The sequence below is a fragment of the Amblyomma mixtum genome, unplaced genomic scaffold (genome assembly GCF_055824585.1).
Source record: "Amblyomma mixtum isolate Tamu unplaced genomic scaffold, ASM5582458v1 scaffold_21, whole genome shotgun sequence".
Lineage (NCBI taxonomy): Eukaryota > Metazoa > Arthropoda > Arachnida > Ixodida > Ixodidae > Amblyomma > Amblyomma mixtum.
The window spans coordinates 744,462-757,746 of NW_028317718.1; the positions used below are offsets into that span (position 1 = coordinate 744,462).

Consider the following 13,285-nt stretch of genomic DNA (forward strand, 5'->3'; position numbering starts at 1 on the left):
CTTGAACTCTCTCTTCAAAGTTCTTTTCAACTTTCCCTCACGGTACTTGTTGACTATCGGTCTCTCGGTCGTATTTAGCCTTAGATGGAGTTTACCACCCACTTAGGGCTGCACTCTCAAGCAACCCGACTCACGGGAGGCTTCGTCCCGGGCGCGCAACGGCGGAGACGGGCCTGGCACCCACTCTGGGACAAGCCCCTGTCAGGGGGACTTGCACCGTCGCAAACTCCCGGGAACGTTGCCTCCCATACACCACATTTCCCGACCGCCTGCAAGGACGGGGGATTCGGTGCTGGGCTAGGTCCCGTTTCGCTCGCAGCTACTCGGGGAATCCCTGTTGGTTTCTTTTCCTCCGCTTAGTGATATGCTTAAATTCAGCGGGTTGTCTCGCCTGATCTGAGGTCGACACAGATATGCATTTTCTCGCGTTCGATTCCGGCGCGGTCGCGCGCGCGCGTCCTTCCCTCGTCTCCGGCCGGCACCTTCCGCCCATTCCCCGCTCTCAGTCGGCAGCACCCTCGGCGACTGCGAGCGAGACTGGAAGGCACCTCTGACCGGCGCTCGGGACGGCGCGCATCGGTTGCGCGCGGAACACTGAACGCAGAGAGTGTGAACCCCCGACCGCCGCGGCCGAATAAATTCCCTGCCGCCTCTCTTTCCCTCGAGAGAACGACCTCGGCCTGGCGTAGGGGCATCGTCAGAGTTTTGCGTCGCCCCCGCCCCAACTGGAGTGGCCCAGTTTTTCTCGGGGCAGAGACTGCGAAGCACTTAGACCGACGGCGGACTGCGCTCGCAACGAGATCGCGTCCGTTCGACCCGTACTCGACTTCGCGCCCACTCGAGGAGGCGGTCCCTTTCCGCAGGGTCCGGGGGACCCCTTCGTTGCCGCGCACACGGCGCGCCTCTGCGCTTTGCCGAACTGTGCTGCGCACACCGCGCTCGCGCCCGTCACCTCCCTGCACCCCGCGCGAGGTATCCCTTTTTCTCGCGCGGGCGTGCCCGGAACAGGGCGTTCCCGTCTCTGCGCTTCTCGCAGCAGTTCGGCTACTTCTCCGCGGGCCAGCAGGCAGCGCTTCGCCGCCCGTCCAAACAGCCTCGTCTCCCGTCGGACCGCTCTTTCCCTGCAGGTAATCCCTTCCTGCGGCGGTCGCTTTCTGAGGCGTGACGCTCTACGGCTAGCAGCCGCCGGCCCGCGTTACGTCAGCGCAGGGCGACCCGACTCTGCCGCTTTGCGCGCGGCTGAAGGGTTCGACCCGCTCTCCTCCTCATTCGCAAAGTCTTTCGAGGGATCTTCGGCGTTCCGTACAGAGCCGTCCTCTTTGCCGACACGGTCAAAACGAGTCGCCGGCCGCGCCATCCCCGGGCGCCGGCGCCTCTCTTGATATATGATCCGACCCTCAGACAGACGAACCCAAGGGAAGACCCAAGGGCGCAATGTGCGTTCGAAGAATCAGTGCTCAGTGTGTCCTGCAATTCACACCAAGTCTCGCAGCTGGCTGCGTTCTTCATCGACCCGAGAACCGAGTGATCCACCGCTTAGAGTCGTGCGTTTGGTTTGTTCAAATCCGTACAGTACAACCAGGGTTTTAGGCACCGGGCTTTTCCCCTGGTCTCCAGTCGCAGTTTCGACCGACGTCTTTCGCGCCTCGCAGCCGTCCGTTCGGCATGCTGCGCGTGCCTCAAAGCCAAAGCGAGCAAAGTCTCGAAGCTTTCGTGCGATAATGGCTTGCGCGTCACTAATAGGATGACGAAGCATTTGGCAACGCGTGGCGCTCCAATTCCGGTCTTCATCAGAGGTGGGTCTCCTTGTGCCTTCTTGGGCACGCCCGCTCCTCTCGCACGGGCCTGACCGCAGAACACCTCGAAGCACCGGCGTTTGCTAGAAATACATATTCTTGGAGCTCTGTGCCACCGTCCTCACGCACCTTTCTGCGATCTGCAGCGACGCTACCCCCCGGACTCCAGCAGCGGTTTTTTTGTTGCTGTTCACACTCAACTGCTGTTCACATCTTTCAAGGCGAGTCATCACCGCCTACCGCTGCTGCACCCTTTTGTAGGGGAGGGGGTTGCCCCAAAGCCCCCCGGTCCGGTCGCTCCCGGGTGCGCCATCGTGCTGCTCCCTACTCGACCATTTCGCCACATCATTGCTTCGCAAGGAGACAGGCACCGCCTAGCCGTGGCTACGCAGCGCGTACTTGGAACAAGCCGCAAAGCGGACGTTCATCAGTCTACTCCCGCAATAGGAGCCCACCGGCCACAGTGCCATGGACGGCGTTTCGGTAGCGCACCGACAGACTACTCGAAGGCTGGGAAGGACGAAGCAGCAAGAGAACCCGGCTGCCGCGAATGCGTTCAAAGTGCGGGATTATAATCCCTCGTCCTTTTCGGTCCCGGTGCCTCCTTTCGCGCCGTCGGCGCGGCGTCAGACTCCGCGCCCGCAGTGCGAGACCTTTCGCGCGCGGCCGTTCCCTGGGCCGCGCGCGTCCCGCCGCGTGCGCGTCGCGCAGAAGCGCAGTTTCCCAGCCAGCGAGCCGCGGTTCCTCTCGTACTTCGCAGCAGCCGCCGCCGTTCCCTTGGCAGCGGGCAGGCCTTTCCCTCGGCCCGCCTACCGACTGGTGGTCGCAACACGACAAAGCCAGCGAGCCGCGGTTCCTCTCGTACTTCGCAGCAGCCGCCGCCGTTCCCTTGGCAGCGGGCAGGCCTTTCCCTCGGCCCGCCTACCGACTCGTGGTCGCAACACGACAAAGCCAGCGAGCAGCGTTTCCTTTCGTACTTCGCAGCAGCCGCCGCCGTTCCCTTGGCAGCGGGCAGGCCTTTCCCTCGGCCTGCCTACCGGCTCTGTTTGCGCCTCTTCGACGGTTGTCGACAACCGAAAGCCCACCATGAGTGGTGCGTTACGCCGTTCAAACCTGCGGATACAGCCGGTCCGACGTTCCCTTGGTGACGGAGCTCCGCTGGGCGCAACAGTTTGTGCAGAGAAGCGGCTTCAGAATCTCGCAACTCCGCGGTTGAGGCCTTCCCCCGCTTATAAGTGGGGGCGGCGCCGGGTGTGACAAGCACAATCCGGTAATGATCCTTCCGCAGGTTCACCTACGGAAACCTTGTTACGACTTTTACTTCCTCTAAATGATCAAGTTTGGTCATCTTTCCAACAGACCGGCGCAACCGAAAGGCCGCGCCGGACATCGGTCCGAAGACCTCACTAAATCATTCAATCGGTAGTAGCGACGGGCGGTGTGTACAAAGGGCAGGGACGTAAACAACGCGAGCTTATGACTCGCGCTTACTGGGAATTCCTCGTTCAAGGGGAACAATTGCAAGCCCCTATCCCAATCACGAAAGAAGTTCCACGGGTTACCCAGTCTTTTCAGACAGGGATAAAGACACGCTGCTTCCTTCAGTGTAGCGCGCGTGCGGCCCCGGACATCTAAGGGCATCACAGACCTGTTATTGCTCTGTTTCGTGCGGCTAGGAGCCGCTTGTCCCTCTAAGAAGGTTGTAAGGTGCTGGGAACCCCGCACCTATTTAATAGGCTAGAGTCTCGTTCGTTATCGGAATTAACCAGACAAATCGCTCCACCAACTAAGAACGGCCATGCACCACCATCCACCGAATCAAGAAAGAGCTCTCAATCTGTCAATCCTCCCAGTGTCCGGGCCGGGTAAGTTTTCCCGTGTTGAGTCAAATTAAGCCGCAGGCTCCACTCCTGGTGGTGCCCTTCCGTCAATTCCTTTAAGTTTCAGCTTTGCAACCATACTTCCCCCGGAACCCAAATACTTTGGTTTCCCGGAAGCTGCCCGCCGAGTCATTTGAGTAACTCAGGCGGATCGCTGGTTGGCATCGTTTATGGTCAGAACTAGGGCGGTATCTGATCGCCTTCGAACCTCTGACTTTCGTTCTTGATCAAAGAAAACATTCTTGGCAAATGCTTTCGCAGTAGTTCGTCTTGCGACGGTCCAAGAATTTCACCTCTCGCGCCGCAATACGAATGCCCCCGTCTGTCCCTCTTAATCATTACCCCGTATTCCAAAAACCAACAGAACAGAAACGGGGTCTTGTTCTATTATTCCATGCAAGTTTATTCAGGCGACTCGCCTGCATTGAGCACTCTAATTTTTTCAAAGTAAAAGCGCAGGCCACCTCGAGACGCACCAATGAAGGGCACCAAGAGAGGACCGGCATGATGTTCAGTCCGAGCCGTCGCATCGGGTAGATGCACTACTCGTCTGGAACTGAGATCCAACTACGAGCTTTTTAACCGCAGCAGCTTTAGTATACGCTATTGGAGCTGGAATTACCGCGGCTGCTGGCACCAGACTTGCCCTCCAATTGATCCTCGTTAAAGGATTTAGAGTGTACTCATTTCAATTACGGGGCCTCAAAAGAGTCCCGTATTGTTATTTTTCGTCACTACCTCCCCGTGCCGGGAGTGGGTAATTTGCGCGCCTGCTGCCTTCCTTGGATGTGGTAGCCGTTTCTCAGGCTCCCTCTCCGGAATCGAACCCTGATTCTCCGTTACCCGTAACAACCATGGTAGGCAAGTAACCTACCATCGAAAGTTGATAAGGCAGACACTTGAAAGAAACGTCGCCGGCTCATGGCCATGCGATCAGCACAAAGTTATCCAGAGTCACCACAGAGTACGGGCAGAGCCCGATGGGTCTTGGTCTAATAAAAGCGCCCGTCAGCCAAAGGCCTTCAGGCTCAATGCATGTATTAGCTCTAGAATTGCCACAGTTGTCCAAGTAGAAAGAAACGATCTAAGGAACCATAACTGATTTAATGAGCCATTCGCGGTTTCGCCTTATTTCGGCATGTACTTAGACATGCATGGCTTAATCTTTGAGACAAGCATATGATTACTGGCAGGATCAACCAGGTATGATGCATAGGCATTCCCTTTTCGCCCCAGAAGGGTGCCTCGTCGCCGCCGATAGGGCCGCCATAAACCCCCAGCGCGCGACGCATCTTTTTCGCGGCAGCTTGCACTGCCCGTGCATCGTTCGAGCTCGCTGCGGCATCCGACCCGTAGGTACGGCAATCGCCACGCGGCAAGAGAGCACGTGTGCCTTTAGGCAAAGCATTTGTAACGCGCCCACCAGTGCGCACATCGGCCTCTAGGGCCGCAGCATTAGGCAACTGGACGGCGCTTGCTGCGTAGCCGAGACGGCCAAGCCGCCAGACGACGGGACACGCCCGCGTCTTCGGCGCGCTCGCACGGAATCGAGTCCGGGTAGCACGGAACACACCTCGTAAAACGTGGAAACAGCGTCGTCCGACAACCAGCCCCTATCGCAGACGCGGATGAGGCTGCAGACGAATGCCGTGGGGTCCGAGGGACGGGGACACGCTGGGCACGAGGCCGCATATCAGACCCGGTCACTGCGCGCACACGCGGGCGCGCGCCGCCTACTGCTCCACTGGGACCCCCATATAATAGCAGCGATAAGTACCCAGACTCCGTGGGTGAGTAAATCGCCGTACTCGTGCCACTTTCGCCGCAAGGGCCGCACAAATCGTGCGCGCTTTGCCGCGGCATCACAACGCCGCGCTTCCGCGGCGCCCCGCACGAGCCGTACTCGTGGACATAGCCGTCGGGCGAACCGCCGTACTCGAGGCGCGTTCGCCGCAAGAGCCGCTCAAATCGTGCGTGCTTTCCTGCGGCATCGCACGAAAGCGCTGCCCCGGCGCGCCGCACGAGCCGTACTCGTGGACATTGTCATCGGGCGAACCGCCGTACTCGAGGCGCGTTGGCGGCAAGAGCCCCACAAATCGTGCGCGCTTTGCTGCGGCATCGCACAAAAGCGCATCCCCGGCGCCACGCACGAGCCGTACTCGTGGACATAGCCGTCGGGCGAACCGCCGTACTCGAGGCGCGTTCGCCGCAAGAGCCGCTCAAAACGTGCGCGCTTTCCTGCGGCATCGCACGAAAGCGCTGCCCCGGCGCCCCGCACGAGCCGTACTCGTGGACATAGCCGTCGGGCGAACCGCCGTACTCGAGGCGCGTTCGCCGCAAGAGCCGCTCAAAACGTGCGCGCTTTCCTGCGGCATCGCACGAAAGCGCTGCCCCGGCGCCCCGCACGAGCCGTACTCGTGGACATGGTCATCGGGCGAACCGCCGTACTCGAGGCGCGTTCGCCGCAAGAGCCGCTCAAATCGTGCGCGCTTTCCTGCGGCATCGCACGAAAGCGCTGCCCCGGCGCCCCGCACGAGCCGTACTCGTGGACATAGCCGTCGGGCGAACCGCCGTACTCGAGGCGCGTTCGCCGCAAGAGCCGCTCAAAACGTGCGCGCTTTCCTGCGGCATCGCACGAAAGCGCTGCCCCGGCGCCCCGCACGAGCCGTACTCGTGGACATAGCCGTCGGGCGAACCGCCGTACTCGAGGCGCGTTCGCCGCAAGAGCCGCTCAAAACGTGCGCGCTTTCCTGCGGCATCGCACGAAAGCGCTGCCCCGGCGCCCCGCACGAGCCGTACTCGTGGACATGGTCATCGGGCGAACCGCCGTACTCGAGGCGCGTTCGCCGCAAGAGCCGCTCAAATCGTGCGCGCTTTCCTGCGGCATCGCACGAAAGCGCTGCCCCGGCGCCCCGCACGAGCCGTACTCGTGGACATAGCCGTCGGGCGAACCGCCGTACTCGAGGCGCGTTCGCCGCAAGAGCCGCTCAAAACGTGCGCGCTTTCCTGCGGCATCGCACAAAAGCGCTTCCCCGGCGCCCCGCACGAGCCGTACTCGTGGACATTGTCATCGGGCCAACCGCCGTACTCGAGGCGCGTTGGCGGCAAGAGCCCCTCAAATCGAGCGCGCTTTGCTGCGGCATCGCAAAAAAGCACTTCCGCGGCGCCCCGCACGAGCCGTACTCGTGGACATTGTCATCGGGCGAACCGCCGTACTCGAGGAGCGTTCGCCGCAAAAGCCACTCAAATCGTGCGCGCTTTGCTGCGGCATCGCACAACCGCGCTTCCGCGGCGCCCCGCACGAGCCGTACTCGTGGACATAGCCGTCGGGCGAGCCGCCGTACTCGAGGCGCGTTCGCCGCAAAACTCGCATAAATAATGCACAAACTCATGAAAATCACATCTGCCGAGGCCGCCTAAAGCCCGAATTCACCTCCCGGGCGTCGAGAGGTCCGTTTCGGACTTTGCTGACAAAGCGGACGCTTTACTGTTTCGCGTCTGCCTAGGCGGTATGCCCCCTTATATATGCAGCGATAAGTACCCAGACCCCCGCGGGTCATAAGCGCGTCTACCGGAGCGGGCTTCAAACGAACGTAACTCTGCCTTCCGTAGAGCGAAAGGGACGGGAAAGGTCTCAAAATATTCGCCTTTCTCATCCCCACACGCGGAACTAAAAACTGAGCGGCTGCGCCCACGGGAACGGCCGTGAACATTCGAAAAGGCGGCCCCTTGCGAACCTGGTCAATCACCCGCTGCTCCGGCTACAGTGGATGCAGCGGGTCGAGGACGACAGCACAAGATGGGCGGCAGCGCGGCCGACACGTGGCGTAAATTTCGTCTCGTTCCGCCAGGTGAAAGTGCCTTTAAAAATTCGAAAACCGTTTACCGCGTCCGCCGGGGAGGCAACCGCGTCTGCCTAGGCAGGACCGCGTCTGCCTAGGCGAGCTTCAAACGAGCGTAACTCTCACTTGCGTTGCGCGAAAGGGACGACAAAGGTCTCAAAATGTTCGCCTTTCTCAGCCCCACACGCGGAACTAATGATGGAGCGGATTCGCCCACGGGAACGGCCGCGAAGATTAGAAAAGGCGGCCCCTTGCGAGCCTGGTCAATCACCTGCTGCTCCGGCTACAGTGCAAGCAGCGAGTCCGCGATAACTGCACAAGATGCGCGCCGGCGCGGCCGAACCGTGACGTAAATTTCGTCGCGCTCCGCCAGTTCAAAGTGCCTTTAAAAATTCGAAGACAATTTACCGCGTCTGCCTAGGCGGGACCGCGTCTGCCTAGGCGAGCTTCAAACGAGCGTAACTCTCACTTGCGTTGCGCGAAACGGACGGGAAAGGTCTCAAAATGTTCGCCTTTCTCAGCCCAACGCGCGCAACTAAAAATTGAGCGGCTGCGCTCAAGGCAACGGCCGCGAGAATTCGAAAAGGCGGCCCCTTGCGATACTGGTCAATCGCCCGCTGCTCCGGCTGCAGTGGACGCAGCGGGTCAGCGATGACTGCACAAGATGCGCGCCGGCGCGGCCAAACCGTGGCGTAAATTTGGTCGCGCTCCGCCAGTTCAAAGTGCCTTTAAAAACTCGAAGACCATTTACCGCGTCCGCCGGGGAGACAACCGCGTCTGCCTAGGCGGGACCGCGTCTGCCTAGGCGAGCTTCAAACGAGCGTAACTCTCACTTGCGTTGGGCGAAAGGGACGGGAAAGGTCTCAAAATGTTCGCCTTTCTCAGCCCCACACGCGGATCTAAAAATGGAGCGGATTCGCCCACGGGAACGGCCGCGAAGATTAGAAAAGGCGGCCCCTTGCGATACTGGCGAATCGCCCGCTGCTCCGGCTACAGTGCAAGCAGCGAGTCCGCGATGACAGCACAAGATGCGCGCCGGCGCGGCCGAACCGTGGCGTAAATTTGGTCGCGCTCCGCCAGTTCAAAGTGCCTTTAAAAACTCGAAGACCGTTTACCGCGTCCGCCGGGGAGACAACCGCGTCTGCCTAGGCGGGACCGCGTCTGCCTAGGCCAGCTTCAAACGAGCGTAACTCTCACTTGCGTTGCGCGAAAGGGACGGGAAAGGTCTCCAAATGTTCGCCTCTCTCAGCCCAACGCGCGGAACTAAAAATTGAGCGGCTGCGCCCACGGGAACCGCCGCGAAGATTAGAAAAGGCGGCCCCTTGCGAGCCTGGTCAATCGCCCGCTGCTCCGGCTGCAGTGGAAGCAGCGAGTCGGCGATTACTGCACAAGATGCGCGCCGGCGCGGCCGAACCGTGGCGTAAATTTCGTCGCGCTCCGCCAGTTCAAAGTGCCTTTAAAAATTCGAAGACCGTTTACCGCGTCCGCCGGGGAGGCAACCGCGTCTGCCTAGGCGGGACCGCGTCTGCCTAGGCGAGCTTCAAACGAGCGTAACTCTCACTTGCGTTGCGCGAAAGGGACGAGAAAGGTCTCAAAATGTTCGCCTTTCTCAGCCCAACGCGCGGAACTAAAAATGGAGCGGATTCGCCCACGGGAACGGCCGCGAAGATTAGAAAAGGCGGCCCCTTGCGAGCCTGGTCAATCACCCGCTGCTCCGGCTACAGTGCAAGCAGCGAGTCCGCGATGACAGCACAAGATGCGCGCCGGCGCGGCCGAACCGTGGCGTAAATTTGGTCGCGCTCCGCCAGTTCAAAGTGCCTTTAAAAACTCGAAGACCATTTACCGCGTCCGCCGGGGAGGCAACCGCGTCTGCCTAGGCGGGACCGCGTCTGCCTAGGCGAGCTTCAAACGAGCGTAACTCTCACTTGCGTTGCGCGAAAGGGACGGGAAAGGTCTCACAATGTTCGCCTTTCTCAGCCCAACGCGCGGAACTAAAAATGGAGCGGATTCGCCCACGGGAACGGCCGCGAAGATTAGAAAAGGCGGCCCCTTGCGATACTGGTCAATCGCCCGCTGCTCCGGCTACAGTGCAAGCAGCGAGTCCGCGATGACAGCACAAAATGCGCGCCGGCGCGGCCGAACCGTGGCGTAAATTTTGTCGCGCTCCGCCAGTTCAAAGTGCCTTTAAAAACTCGAAGACCATTTACCGCGTCCGCCGGGGAGGCAACCGCGTCTGCCTAGGCAGACCGCGTCTGCCTAGGCGAGCTTCAAACGAGCGTAACTCTCACTTGCGTTGGGCGAAAGGGACGGGAAAGGTCTCAAAATGTTCGCCTTTCTCAGCCCCACACGCGGATCTAAAAATGGAGCGGATTCGCCCACGGGAACGGCCGCGAAGATTAGAAAAGGCGGCCCCTTGCGAGACTGCTCAATCGGCCGCTGCTCCGGCTACAGTGCAAGCAGCGGGTCGGCGATGACTGCACAAGATGCGCGCCGGCGCGGCCGATCCGTGGCGTAAATTTGGTCGCGCTCCGCCAGTTCAAAGTGCCTTTAAAAAGTCGAAGACCGTTTACCGCGTCCGCCGGGGAGGCAACCGCGTCTGCCTAGGCGGGACCGCGTCTGCCTAGGCGAGCTTCAAACGAGCGTAACTCTCACTTGCGTTGCGCGAAAGGGACGGGAAAGGTCTCAAAATGTTCGCCTCTCTCAGCCGAACGCGCGGAACTAAAAATTGAGCGGCTGCGCCCACAGGAACCGCCGCGAAGATTAGAAAAGGCGGCCCCTTGCGAGCCTGGTCAATCGCCCGCTGCTCCAGCTGCAGTGGAAGCAGCGAGTCGGCGATGACTGCACAAGATGCGCGCCGGCGCGGCCGAACCGTGGCGTAAATTTCGTCGCGCTCCGCCAGTTCAAAGTGCCTTTAAAAAGTCGAAGACCATTTACCGCGTCCGCCGGGGAGGCAACCGCGTCTGCCTAGGCGGGACCGCGTCTGCCTAGGCGAGCTTCAAACGAGCGTAACTCTCACTTGCGTTGCGCGAAAGGGACGGGAAAGGTCTCAAAATGTTCGCCTTTCTCAGCCCCACACGCGGATCTAAAAATGGAGCGGATTCGCCCACGGGAACGGCCGCGAAGATTAGAAAAGGCGGCCCCTTGCGAGCCTGGTCAATCACCTGCTCCTCCGGCTACAGTTTCAAGCAGCGAGTCCGCGATAACTGCACAAGATGCGCGCCGGCGCGGCCGAACCGTGGCGTAAATTTCGTCGCGCTCCGCCAGTTCAAAGTGCGTTTAAAAATTCGAAGACCATTTACCGCGTCTGCCTAGGCGGGACCGCGTCTGCCTAGGCGAGCTTCAAACGAGCGTAACTCTCACTTGCTTTGCGCGAAAGGGACGGGAAAGGTCTCAAAATGTTCGCCTTTCTCAGCCCAACGCGCGGAACTAAAAATGGAGCGCATTCGCCCACGGGAACGGCCGCGAAGATTAGAAAAGGCGGCCCCTTGCGATACTGGTCAATCGCCCGCTGCTCCGGCTACAGTGCAAGCAGCGAGTCCGCGATGACAGCACAAAATGCGCGCCGGCGCGGCCGAACCGTGGCGTAAATTTGGTCGCGCTCCGCCAGTTCAAAGTGCCTTTAAAAACTCGAAGACCATTTACCGCGTCCGCCGGGGAGTCAACCGCGTCTGCCTAGGCGGGACCGCGTCTGCCTAGGCGAGCTTCAAACGAGCGTAACTCTCACTTGCGTTGGGCGAAAGGGACGGGAAAGGTCTCAAAATGTTCGCCTTTCTCAGCCCCACACGCGGATCTAAAAATGGAGCGGATTCGCCCACGGGAACGGCCGCGAAGATTAGAAAAGGCGGCCCCTTGCGAGACTGCTCAATCGCCCGCTGCTCCGGCTACAGTGCAAGCAGCGGGTCGGCGATGACTGCACAAGATGCGCGCCGGTGCGGCCGACACGTGGCTTAAATTTCGTCGCGTTCCGCCAGTTAAAAGTGCCCTTAAAAGTTCGAAGACCGTTCACCGCGTCCGCCGGGGAGGCAACCGCGTCTGCCTAGGCAGGACCGCGTCTGCCTAGGCGAGCTTCAAACGAGCGCAACTCTGCCTTGCGTTGCGCGAAAGGGACGGGAGAGGTCTCAAAATGTTCGCCCTTCCCAGCCGAACGCGCGCAGCTAAAAATTGAGCGGCTGCGCTCAGGGCGACGGCCGCGAGAATTCGAAAAGGCGGCCCCTTGCGAGACTGGTCATTCGCCCGCTGCTCCGGCTGCAGTGGAAGCAGCGGGTCGGGGATGACTGCACAAGATGCGCCGCGGTGCGGCCGACTTGTGGCGTAAATTTCGTCGCGTTCGGCCTGTTAAAAGTGCCCTTAAAAGTTCGAAGACCGTTCACCGCGTCCGCCGGGGAGGCAACCGCGTCTGCCTAGGCGAGACCGCGTCTGCCTAGGCGAGCTTCAAACGAGCGTTACTCTGCCTTGCTTTGCGCGAAAGGGACGGGAGAGGTCTCAAAATGTTCGCCCTTCTCAGCCCAACGCGCGCAACTAAAAACTGAGCGGCTGCGCTCAAGGCGACGGCCGCGAGAATTCGAAAAGGCGGCCCCTTGCGAGACTGGTCAATCGCCCGCTGCTCCGGCTACATTGGAAGCAGCGGGTCGGGGATGACTGCACAAGATGCGCGCCGGCGCGGCCGACGCGTGGCGTAAATTTCGTCGCGTTCCGCCAGGTAAAAGTGCCTCTAAAAACTCGAAGACCATTTACCGCGTTCGCCGGGGAGGGAACCGCGTCTGCCTAGGCGGGACCGCGTCTGCCTAGGCGAGACTGTTGAATCGCCCCTATCTCGAGCGAGAATGGCAGGAAAACGACGGGACCGGTGGCAAAAGATTCGCCTGCACACTGACTTCAAATTCGAAGGCTTGAGACATAGGGGCCGGCCGTGAAAAGTTTGAAATGGTCAAAGTCTCCCTGTCGCGAGCGGTTAATCGCCCGCTGCTCCGACCGCAATGTGATGATCGAAAAAGATGCGCCGCAGCGCGGCCGACGCGGCGCTGTAAAATTCGTCGTGCTCCGCCAGAGAAAAGGACCTTTAAAAATTCGAAAACCCCGTACCGCGTCTGCCTAGGCGATACCGTTCAATCGCACGTATCTCGGCCCAGACTGGTAGCAAAGTGACGAGATTGGTAACAAAAGATTCGCCTTTGAACGCCCTACACAGGGAAGGCAAAGTCGCAAACGACTTTCGTCCCGCGTAGGCCGGGGCGAACGCGCCCGAACGGCAAAGTCCGAACAAAGCGACCCCGTCTACCGGGGCAGACGCGCCCGAACGGCGAAGTCCGAAAGAGGCGACCCCGTCTACCGGGGCAGACGCGCCCGAACGGCAAAGTCCGAATAAAGCGACCCCGTCTACCGGGCCAGACGCGCCCGAACGGCAAAGTCCGAATAAAGCGACCCCGTCTAACGGGGCAGACGTGCCCGAACGGCAAAGTCCGGATAAAGCGACCCCGTCTACCGGGGCAGACGCGCCGGAACGGCAAAGTCCGAAAGAGGCGACCCCGTCTACCGGGGCAGACGCGCCCGAACGGCAAAGTCCGAATAAAGCGACCCCGTCTACCGGGGCAGACGCGCCCGAACGGCAAAGTCCGAAAGAGGCGACCCCGTCTACCGGGGCAGACGCGCCCGAACGGCAAAGTCCGAATAAAGCGACCCCGTCTACCGGGGCAGACGCGCCCGAACGGCAAAGTCCGAAAGAGGCGACCCCGTCTACCGGGGCAGACGCGCCCGAACGGCAAAGACC

At 60.5% G+C, this 13,285-nt stretch overlaps 2 non-coding genes across 2 annotated transcripts; both read right to left on the reverse strand.

Moving 5' to 3' along the window:
• Positions 1-1,391: 1,391 nt before the first annotated feature.
• On the reverse strand, positions 1,392-1,544 carry LOC149324678 (5.8S ribosomal RNA). Its single transcript, XR_016286797.1, has one exon. It is a non-coding gene; the product is annotated as a 5.8S ribosomal RNA (ribosomal RNA).
• Positions 1,545-3,067: 1,523 nt separating this feature from the next.
• On the reverse strand, positions 3,068-4,882 carry LOC149324679 (small subunit ribosomal RNA). The gene has a single exon (XR_016286749.1). It is a non-coding gene; the product is annotated as a small subunit ribosomal RNA (ribosomal RNA).
• Positions 4,883-13,285: the final 8,403 nt, after the last annotated feature.